The following is an 11,884-nucleotide window of genomic DNA, read 5'->3' on the forward strand; positions in this document are numbered from 1 at the left end:
GAGAACAAGCATGTATCCACAGGCATGTGTAATTAGTTTTCAGTTTTATCGTCGGACCTCAACGCTTTCTCATTTCAGAACTAATGGAAATCGTTTCATTAATATCCAGATATTGGTTCTGTTGCTTGACATGAAATTGTCTTGATTTGTAGTGAGGCGGAGTTCACCGAGACTGATGTTCCTGGCGCAGAGCCATGGGCTTGGAAGCAGAGAGAGGATTGTTCACGACAGAGTGCCCCACTCAGTCTCAGCCCTGCAATACAATATCCACTTTTATTTACAATAGAGACTTTCATCTACCCACAATGTAATACTCAAACATTAACAAAACAATTACAAGTTTAAGGTAAAGGGAAAATTGCCTTTGTAGCACTTGAAAGAAAAGTAAAAAAACTCCTATAAATGAAAGTATTTGATTCTAAAAAATATGTAGTCTCCCTTTAAGCAAATTTGATTACATTCATACTTATATCATTCAAATGTGCAATGTGTATGTAACTTAAAGCAGCACTATGTTATATTGTTAATGAGCAACTACTTTTGGTGTCAACTTTAAATGAATTAAGATGGAATGTGGTGATGTCAAGATAACCACACATATTTCCCACAAGCCGTCCACACTATGCGCTACATGGGTCTGTGGTGCGGATCAGAATACCACGCAAAAATGTCCTCACAGCATGACATCACACCACCATGCTTTTGTCACTGCCAACTGAACTGTTGGTGGAGGTTGGTTTGTTGGTTTACAGGGTTTTTAGATAGATAGATACGCATAACTGATACTGAGGCACAGCCCACAATGAGAGCAGGTTTATCCAGTGAATTTCCAAAGTTCTCTCTGGCTTAAATGCTTCAGAATTTCCATCATGCAGAACACGGTTGATACGATCTTACACTGTTACATGGAACTGCTTTGTGAAGTTCATTACACAAACATTGAACTGGGGGTGGGGGGGGGGGGGGGGGGTTACCTAACACACATACAAGTCTACTGCACAGCTATGTGAAAAAGGCACAACAGCGGCTATATTTTCTTAGGTCGCTCAACAAAATCAACCTCCCCCAGAAACTGCTACTATCCTTTTACAACTGCTCCATCCAAAGCATCATCTCACATGACATTCTGGTGTGGTTTAGCAGCTGCACTGCACAGCTCCACTGCTAATACAAAAGCTCTGGACAGAGTAAGGAAATCTGCACAAAATATAATTCAAACACAGCTGCCATCACTCACAGACATATATCACACCAGATGCCTGCAACGTGCAAAAAACATAATCAAGGACTTCACCCATCCAGGCCATGATCTGTTCACAATTTTGCCATCTGGAAGGCGCTACAGTTCCCTCCAGTGTCGCACCTCTAGACTCTCTAAGAGTTTTTACCCAAATGCCATTAAACACCTGAACAATTGACGACACTGCACCCTTTGGACTGTCTTTTTTAGCTACTTATTTATTTATTACTGTGTATATATTGTCTTGCTGTCTTTTGTCTTAGGTGTAGTTCATGTTCCATGTTTCATGTGTCTTGTTATGTGTCACCACTAGGGGAAGTGCAATTGAATTTCGTTGTCACTGTGTGCAATGACAATAAAGGCATTCTAATTCTAATTCTAATTCTATGTACCAACTAGCTACCATTACACTGAACAGCAACTCATCTACATTAAAGCTGGGTTTAAGGCTGCACTGTGCGGATGCACAACTGAAAAAAAAACTTGACTTTGTTTGTGTGGGCAAGACACAATGCTTGGGTGGACTTAGCAAATACAGAAGTTATAAAACAATTATGCATGCATGTGGTGCATTTAGTGTAAATGTTGAATAGACTATGTATCACTCGCTCAGGAAATACATAAGGTCAAGTTCTTCAGTAACTGATGGATTTATTGTCTTCTACTTTTAATCCACCGTCAAACTGTTAATAACAACACAAGACAACACAATAAAAATTCATTCATATCACACACACAAATATCTTCCGAATCACATACATGCAATGACATAAAAGTGCAAACATACCTTGCTGGCTGCACACAACCATGAGGCAATGAGTCCATACGAAAAGCTTAAAATGTCCCTGAACTTGAGCATGTAACTTCACAGATAAAACCAGATCCTTTGAAACTCGCACGTATGCATCTCACATGCTACTTTCACAGGTGAGTTTTGCAACACTAACAACTGTCCATGTGAAATATGTCACTTAATTGAGCTTAATGTGTGACAAAAACATTCATGAAAATAAACCAAAATAATATGCACAATATCACAAACATTACAAATCATATCTCCAATGATAAACAAATATATATATAAATTTATGGCAGTTAAACTATATGTATTTTTGTCTAGTGGGTCTAATACAAGTCTTAGTTTTAGTGAATAGCAAAAAGAATGTATACATAACATAGCAATGAAATAATGTCAAACACTTAATCAGAGTATATACAGTCTTATCAGGCATTTCAAGTTTGCTTGTTATTCCATTTCACAAAGGGAAACGGAGGACTGCGATCCTTGGATTTTGAAGAAAGGATACAATGGTTCTGTGAAGGTTGCATGGAAAGTATAAAGAAGAGACCGGGGACCGTCCACAGGATCAGCTGTGTAGAAAGACACGGTACCTGCAGACCAGTCCAGAAATACCCCTAATCTCTTGAACTGGAGACTTTCGATCTTGATGGGCCTCCGCTTAATGGGGTCCATGATGCTGAAATACTGTGCATAGAAACTACCGCCAATTGCAGTGTTCTTAAGACTCCAGCACTTCTCTGTGGCCCCCTTGCCTTTAGTCGTTAGCCCCACAGAGATTTCTGACTGGGCTTCTCCAGTCAACTCAGTCTCCCAGTAGCATTGATCGGTCAGTCCTGCCCTACAGCGTGCTGTCCCGTATTTTTTCTGGGAGTGAGGCCCTTGAATGGCTTTGGTATCCCCATCAGACAGAGAGATGCTGTGGTCAGTGGCTTCTGGGTCAAAACTGAGGCGCACAGCATCTAGAATAACAATAGATGGAAATGATTATCTCATAACAAAATACAAAGCGAACTGGTATACTGTAACTCTAACCATCCAGTTTGTCTCTTCTCTTGCCACAAAACTCGAAACTAAAAGAAAAGAAGGTGAAAATTAAAGATGGAAGCCAAAAAAGAAGAAAAAAATGTTAATATCCCCTGTGAGGATTATTAGCACTTACCATACTGTTTGCAAGTTGTTATTGGAATCTTTCTGTAAAGCAGAGAGTGTCTCAGTGTCACCTAGGTGATTGTAACTCAGATCCAGGTGTTGAAGAGTTGTGGTGTTTGTTTTTAGAGCATTCACAAGTGAACTACAACCCTCTTCTGTGACTCGACAACCTGACAACCTGTCAAGACAAAAAATACATAAAGAACAAGAACGTCTTAATAATAATATTTTCTTTTTGTCACATGCATGTTCAGAGTGTCCAACCTACCCAAGTTTTTCCAGGTTGGAGGATGGCTTTTTCAGTGCACAGGAAAATATTTCCACCCCTGTATTCTGGAGGTCATTGTTGTCCAAAATGAGCTGTCTTAGTTTGGAGTGAGGTGACTCAAGGACAGAGCTCAGGTAAGTACAACTGCTCCCGGTAAGACTGCAGTCACCTAGCTTGTGAAACAGAGTACAAGAGAACTTGAACAGAAAGAACAGCAGGTAGCAACAGGTAGCAGCACAGTCATGCAGTAGTGTAGAAGAACACTTTTTGTAGAACACATTATTTTGTAGAGGAATACATTATTGTATTCCTTTTCAAACTGAAAAGTAATACAATAGTTTAAAGTAAACCGGAATCATTTAGTTTATGCAGTTTACCTTTGAATTATGCTATTCCTATCAATGAAATTCTTCACAGATACTCATATACTCACATTAGCTTTTCCAGTTTGCAATTTTCACTTTTGATCCCAGAAGAAAAAAGCTTCATCAAACCCTGTAAGTCATTTTAGCTCAGATCTAATTCAACCAGGTGTGAGTTGACAGTCTGGAGAGCTTACACTATGATCTCACAAGACAGTTGGCTGAGATTACAATCCCCATTTCTGTGTTGAACTTGCCACTGCCACCCGTTGTGATGTAAAGTGGGAGCACCTGGATTTTCCAGAACTTCAAAGTCATACTCAAACTGCTCTTTATATCTCTGTTTCAGATGCTGTTGGGCCTCCTTCATAGCTTTGTCTTTAAGGGAAATGAAAGGGAATAATTAAAGGAAACTAATCATAATTGAACTCAGTGGTAATGATTCGATGTTTAAAACCTATACACTAGTGTAGAAATCTGGGGTATTTCTGTATGTATTCTGATGTGTTCATCTGTGTTACTTTTGTGTGTAGTAGAGACGTGGAGAGGTACATGCCATTGTTTCACTCCCTAGTTCTAATCCTTAGGCGCCTGTGTGGCTGCACATAGGATTTACCATCAACAGGTCAGACTGCCATGTTCATGGCCGTAGTGATAGCATGGGCAGAATGAGATATCACCTTGTTATTCTGTTTTCAGGGCTAGTACTTTTCCTATTATTTTTGAGCTATGGCTGGTACCTTCCACGTTGGCATGATTTACGTTGATATGATTTTAGTATAACAGGCTTTGTCTCAGGTTTGGACTTCGAGACGGATCGAGGAAGCGACTCGGGGAGCATCTTATGCCAAGACGCTCAGCAGCAGCCCGCTTCTACTAACTACCACACCTGTTAGACTCTGTGCAGTTTTACTGTTTGAGACTTAGCCTGTGCTCGGTTAGTGAGTGTTGTACCATCTACAATAAATTCTTTTAATCACCGATCCTGATCCAGCCGTCAAGCTTTATTGACCATCTTCAGTACAGACATCAGAACTAAAACACAACGCAAAACGATCGTGAATCCAACACTAGCATGAATTCATATTGTACACTAATAATTAAAAAAAATAAAATTGAATGTCCGCACACTTGCTCCCGTTTTGCTTTATCTTTTATTTCACCAAGTGAACGTTTTCGAGCTACACGCTCTTCATCAGACTTGAATCAAGATAGACACACGTCATACTTATTAGGTAGAAAGGGTCACATGATACATCAATCAAGTTCTAATTGGAAGGCACACCCACTGCAGAGAGGTGCATCCTAGGGTACCAACAGACATCCACAAATATTTTTCACCATACTACACCAGTCTCTACCAAATATACAAAAATATACAGAAAATATATACATACACACATATATACATACATACAAACATAAGTACATATTTTGAAGTTATTTCTAAAACACGTCTTAGAGTGTACAGAGAAGTCTATTCAGAGTACTTGACATAGCATCAGGCCCTATGGCCATCATAATTTCAAGTAAGCATGATAAGGTGTCTATATAATCACAAGGTTACTATTTTTATCCAGGAGACTACAATACAGCATCATGTTAAAAACTTTTGCTACAGTCTTTATTCACTTCTAAAGGGCAAACAGACGAACACGAAACAGAAGTACCATTATTGAAAGATTTTCAGTTAGCAACCACATAGTCATTAAAGTAGTTACAGGAACGGTCTGATATTGAAGTCCTCATTCATACCCCTTGGTGCCAGGGTATAAATCCAATATAGTTCACGTTTGATTCGTTTACACTAATAATTTAACATCCATACTGGAATAGAAATGATTAATCTAGAATATGTTCATAAACTCTATACCATTTCTTCCTTGTGTTTCTGAAGGATCAAGATCCTGCTTCAGATTACCGCTGCAATAAGGACAATATTCAAATTGTAAGACAGCTTGACATCAACAGTGGTAACTTTGATAGCTGATTAGCTATGTGATAGTTTCTGTAAACTGTGCACTTCTCCAGTTCTCTTTGAATTACCTTTCAATGTCAGTATCATGTGTTTCTTGTACTGACTCCATAGATGTGCTGCGCATTGATGAGTAGCAGGTCTCTGGTGAACCTGATCTCTCTATCTGGCCCCTATGGAACACAAAAAGACACCTGTCACTTATTTTAAGTTAATATTTGTAGTTTCAGCATGTTATATGCAGGGTTCTAAATTAACACCCACCAACCCGCCAAATGCGGGTTAAAATTAATTTTGGCGGGTGGTAATAAAAACTTACTAGCCAGTTTGGCCGGTGATGCAAGAGGCATTACATGCATGATACATAAGGCTCTGTTCTCGGTCGTATATATCCCCCTGGCAGTACTTCCTACATTTCCCATGACCACTGTGCCGTAATGCTACGTGATGACGTTTCATACGCCCATTGGCTGCGCGCAGTTTGCGGTGAAACTAGCGCGAGAGACCATGGAAACGAACGGAGCATCTACCAGAAAACACAAGGAATTAGAAGAACGAACGGAGCCAGAGAAGGGAACATAGACTGAAAGAAGAGGGAGTTAGCCAGTAAAGTAAAAAGTGCATGACGCATGTACATAACACAAATACATAACACGTTACAAAATATTAACGCAAAATGCATGTGTTTACCTATTTCCTATTTCCTGTGTTTTCCTATTTCCTTACCTATTTGGGGGGCTGATGTCATGTAACAGAGGCCGCAAAACCTGAAGCAGCAAGATTGTTTATTTTATAGATAGATAGATAGATACTTTATTGATCCCCAGGGGAAATTCAAGAATTATTGTCTATACATTATTGTCTATTGGAGTTAGCTGAAGATGGAACGTGAGGAGCTTGTAGGCGAAAATTTTCAGTTTTAAAAAGTTGCCTGATCAGTGATCACCACCACTAAACGCATCATGCACTGTGCATAGGGCACCCAGAGACAGAGGAGGGACCAACATTTAGCCAATAAATAGTAGCTGTATTGCAAACTGTTTTTCACTCTTGTTAGAGAAAGCATACATTGTCAACATGCACCAACAACATGTTACATAAAGATGATACTTTTTGGGTCCTCTCTATAAAGATCCAACTTGAACGTAGGCCCTATGCTACTCCATTTAATTGAGAATGTGTCTGAGCGTGAACGAGAGGGAGAGAAAATGCGTGGCATGTTCCAGCTGGCTTGTCATTGTTGATGATAATTGATATCTCCTTTTTATTAAGTTAAGATTAAACTAAATGCGGCAGTGGTTGGGACAGACTTATGGGGGCAAGAAGAGGAATGAAGCAGAGAATGAGGATATGACAGAGAAACAGATAGATAGATAGATAGATAGATAGAGATCCCAAACATGAAATGAAGTGTTTGTACTTTCTGTGTATATTTTGTGGTATGTTTACATGCCAACAATGTTAATAAAATGATCAAATGCATTCAGTGACACTCATCTCATGAACTCATTTCACCGGAGAAAAATTGGCTAGTAGAAATTCTGATTGGCTAGTAACTTTAGAAAGTTACCAGCCACATTGGCTGGTGATCAAAAAAGTTAATTTAGAACCCTGGTTATATGGGCTTCACATTAAGTCGCTATTTTGGATTTGGTGTTTTTTGATCCAAAGAAAACATACCAGTCAACCAACACAACCTCATTGGTATTGCAAAAATTACCCTGTGGCAGCAGTTAGAAGACCTGGACCATTTCCAATATTGTTTGATGGATAGTCAAGGGGCATTCGTCTGGCCCATTCACAATGATTCTGTGGTCAAAACAATAGGAGATGAAAAATTGTGCTGACAACAAAAGTGCATCCTAGGTCTTACATAATGTTAAATTCTCTTAAAGCATCTTAAATCAGGTATTTTATATCTATAAAAATGGGCCTACCTGGGTATTGTTGTATTATTTGCATCAATCCCTTCCCTGAAAAGCATTACACAAGTTTGAACATTATTTCATGAACCTTAAAGTAAAACACTATTAAAGTTCAACTGTTGAATCCTGATCAATTACACTGATAACTTATTATCATTAACATCATCAACAATGTCTTCCAACATCATGTTTTAAAACAGAAATATGGCAAAATGCTGTAGTTTCCCAGTTTAATCTTTTCTTAAAAGACAGCCTGTCCCAGCACCATGCAAAAATACTGCATTACCTAGGTTCCTCTCTACGAAAATGTCGTCCGATGATATCCATTGAGTCTTCACTCTTCAAATCCAAACCAGATGGGATAGGGGAGGTGGATCTGTCAAAGGCATTACTGTAAAAGGTAGCTGCAGTTCGAATACAACTCAAAAAACTAAACATAAAAAAAAAACATTAAAAAGAAAATTGAAAAGATGATATACCTTGGTTCAAATTTGATGATCCTTTTCAAGGAGTCGTCACTTTCCATTGACCAATAGCTGAGTGAGGGGGATGTAGACCTTTCAACATCAACTGCAGACCTGTGGAACAATGACATTCATGTGCATATATTACATACAGAAACATTAAAGGAACCGTATGTAAGAAATGTATTTCAGTAAATCATGAAATGGTCCTGATATGTCACTAGACATTAAGAAATCATGTTAATTTCAAATACTTATATCACTGACAACAATAGTCCGGCCAGGATGTTGTCATTTAAAAAGTGTTGCAGCCCTCAACTGTTGTTGATGTTTTGTCATGTCATGTTGTGTTTTGGCCTGATGCGCCACCCTCCACCTATCTACTAATCACATAGTCAGTAGTGTTTCGGCATCGGGTTTGGCAACCTCGAGTCAGGGGGGAGGGGGAGGGGATACACCGCTCTACAGTAATTTGAAAGTGATTGCAGTACCAGTTTTGGTTGGTTATGGTACCTTTAAGCTTTCCTAAACACATCGCATTCTTCTCAGTCATGTGTGTGTTTGTGTCTCCATACCCTGCATCTGCATCTCGTTCTTTACTGTGAATTGTCTGGTCACTCATCAGGGCCTTATGATGAGATGAGGTCTGGTCAGATGAGATCGGGTAAGGACTGCTCAGAATAAGATCAAATTGCAGAACTGGATTGATATTGCCAGATCAGGTTTTTATCAAACAGATTTTTCCATCAATAGGCAATTTATGTGTGTTTGTGCCATTATAAAAAGTATATCCATTCTTTCAATAAGACATATTTAGTCAAGATAACATTAGACATTTGTGAGATAGGGAACCTCAATGACTATAGACGTATGGTTACGACATTGGTTCTCAGAAGAATAACACGAGACGTGAACCAATGGGATTTTTTTGCAGGCCACTGATATAAAGGCACACTGTGCAACTAGTCCTCTGTAGTCATTCTGAAGTGATCCAATGGACCAGGTCCAGAGAGCCAATGAGGTTAGAAAGGGTTCTTCCCTCATGTTCATGTTCTTCCTTTAGAGAACCAAGGTTATGTTTATAACCATGCATTCTCTTTCAGTCGAGTTCATTCCACATTAACCAATGGCGACGCATATACTGTATCACAGCGCCTCATTGGCCGCAGTGGACAAGGAATCCACTAGGAAACTCACCAACAGGGTGCTGAGCGCATACGGCGGGTCGCTATGAAACAAGCCGACAACATACAAGAAAAGCTCTGATGAGTACTAGTGTCCGAACAAGGCAGTTTGCTGGCACTGGAGGGCTTCTCACAGGTACAAAGCCTGGCAGAGCACTCACACATAGAGTGAAGCTAGTTTGGCTAGAGCGGGGCGTTCAGTATCACTGATTGTGAGTGAGCACTCTATCTAGCAGTGCTGGAATGGGGGTTGATGAAGTCATCTGAAAATTACTTCCCACTGGTAAACGTAGAGTGAACTCAACTGAAAGAGAACATGGACAGCATGGTGTCATGCACTTAATGTTCTGATGAAGCAAAAAAAATACATGAAAATAATTTGGCCTCCACAAAATTGGAGCCAGAGTTAAGTACTGTAAGCAAGAAAGTCATCGCTATTTGCTCCTTCATGAACTTACTTTTGATTGAACATATATGCTGTCCATTTTACAGTCATTGAGGAACCGTTTTAAATAGTTATACATTTCTCTATTGTCTTTTAAATGTTTCTACTGCAGCAGCAGATAAACAGTGTGTAGAGATGAGGCAGGGCCTGAATCAAATCCAATCCTAAATTAAGAAGAAGGTGTAGTTACATTAAAGCTATTTTAAGAGGGGGATTTTTTGTCATGAAACAAAAACTCTTCTGAATGTTAAAGGAACAGAAAAAATATGTATAAATCACATTGTAATCAACTGCTGGTGTCTATCTTTTTAAAAAAATGAAAATGAAAGTACATTAAAGCATTTATGCAATACAACACGTTATAACTAGAACAACAGTTTTTTTTTAATACAGTTGTGTATTCCATCTGAATTGCACAAACATTCTAGCCTGGCTGTTCCCATGCTGCCTTGCGCGCGATTTGATTCACGCTGCTAAGGCAGCCTGGAGACCATGGAGCAAATTTTCGCCTGAGATAGGGAACCAATCACAGAACAGGGGGGAAAGCAAGACGATGATGAGCTATGCACAGACGCATTTGATAGACATCCGTGGCACCCAATAAACGGATCTGGGCATTTTTTTCAAATACGAGAAAATGGTTTGGGTTTGGTTCCCAGACCACGTCTCATTGAGAAGTGGTGGCGCTAGCCAGGCTACAAACATTCCATAATATACTAAACCATTGCTCTACCCCACCACAATCAGGTTCACTTGCTAAATTGTTAAGAAGAAAAACATTACCTTGCATCCTCTGGTATTGTTACTGATTCAGCCATGATTCATTCCCTTTAAATGAATAAGGTATAGTCTCCTTTCCTGTTGTTACTGCAAGCAAAGTCAGGTAAATAGCAGTCTCATTGCATGCTCACCATACAGTGTATGTGCCACTGAATTATCCATACTGACCAAATCAGTAAACAATGTTGAATTGTCACACCAGACAAGATTTATTTCTTACATATTGCTCTAAATGTTGGTTTATGTTGGTCTTTATGGAATCAACAATGACAACACTTGGGGAAAAAACCTATTCAGGGTTATTGCATCTTTGAAGCAACACATGCTGATTGAGTTGATGAGATTTTGTGATTCAGTCTCTGTCCTGAGACATCACGATTCACATTCATGGTGTACAATTTATAATTCTTTCATAATGCATCCATTAGGCTATTTCCTTCAATTTCAATTATCCAGTCACATCAAACAAACAAAGCTGAATAGGAAACAAAGTTTTGTCTGCAAGGTAACAGAAAAGTAGCATGAGGTTCCCAAAATTATTCTGAATTCATGCTGTGTGTCATCAAACGCTAGCCTACATCAGAAACCACTGTCTAACACAACCTTTAAGTTATTTTGATCAGTCAGTAGAAATGAAAACTGTTCAGTTGAAATGTTCTCGTGGAATCTAGTGAAATAGGTTGTGTCCATTTGAAATATTTTGCAGTAGGCCTATTTCTCATGTTTAGATGCCACTGCATTTTCTATAGTATATAAATGATTAGTAAATGTATATTGCTTACAAGTTATATTAAAGTACTTACCATCGTCCTGAGCCTATGTTGATTTGGTTTGATTTTTGTTGATTCCAGGAAGACGTTGTAGTGGTTGTACTCACTCAAACCCGTTCCACAAAAGTAATGCATTTGTCTTGACAGCCAGGTTAGACTCATGTCTTTCTGGCTCTGATCCAGACCTACTTTGATTGGGTGGAGTCAAATCATAGGCTAGGCCTATTAACCATTCCCCCATCCTTAACAGAAGCTTTATTTCTCAGCTTTATTTCTCATGCCATGTCAAGTAGCTAATTTTTCATTCAAAAGCCATGATGAATTGTTTTAAATAGCCTGCTTTTTTACTTGCTACCCAAAAAAAATATGAGAATTATTTAGGTAAAGTAGGCCTTACGTTTTCAATAAGCTTAGGGATAAGCCTATCTTGTGACCTTTTTAATTTTGAATCATAAATCAAGTCAGGATTTATAATGTCCCATATTCTGCACTTAAATGAGGACTAACATGTTTCAGCAGG

At 38.9% G+C, this 11,884-nt stretch overlaps 2 long non-coding RNA genes across 7 annotated transcripts; both read right to left on the minus strand.

Annotated features, from left to right (window-relative positions):
• Positions 1-1,874: 1,874 nt before the first annotated feature.
• On the minus strand, positions 1,875-4,073 carry LOC121695081. 2 transcript variants are annotated; one of them, XR_006026005.1, is made up of 4 exons: positions 3,893-4,073; positions 3,460-3,628; positions 3,202-3,369; positions 1,875-3,112 (listed from the first exon to the last, which is right to left on the minus strand). It is a non-coding gene; the product is annotated as an uncharacterized LOC121695081 (long non-coding RNA). The 2 variants fall into 2 exon arrangements; XR_006026004.1 differs by having other exon boundaries at positions 3,460-3,632.
• Positions 4,074-4,103: 30 nt separating this feature from the next.
• On the minus strand, positions 4,104-11,624 carry LOC121695079. Of its 5 annotated transcripts, none has more exons than XR_006026001.1 (10): positions 11,398-11,624; positions 10,598-11,092; positions 8,761-8,856; positions 8,201-8,299; positions 8,008-8,112; positions 7,734-7,769; positions 7,517-7,605; positions 5,868-5,969; positions 5,695-5,744; positions 4,104-4,199 (listed from the first exon to the last, which is right to left on the minus strand). It is a non-coding gene; the product is annotated as an uncharacterized LOC121695079 (long non-coding RNA). The 5 variants fall into 5 exon arrangements; XR_006026002.1 differs by having other exon boundaries at positions 8,699-8,856; positions 10,598-10,681; positions 11,398-11,603; XR_006025999.1 differs by having other exon boundaries at positions 10,598-10,681; positions 11,398-11,593.
• Positions 11,625-11,884: the final 260 nt, after the last annotated feature.

The sequence above is a fragment of the Alosa sapidissima genome, chromosome 20, assembly GCF_018492685.1.
Source record: "Alosa sapidissima isolate fAloSap1 chromosome 20, fAloSap1.pri, whole genome shotgun sequence".
In the NCBI taxonomy this organism is placed as follows: Eukaryota; Metazoa; Chordata; class Actinopteri; order Clupeiformes; family Clupeidae; genus Alosa; species Alosa sapidissima.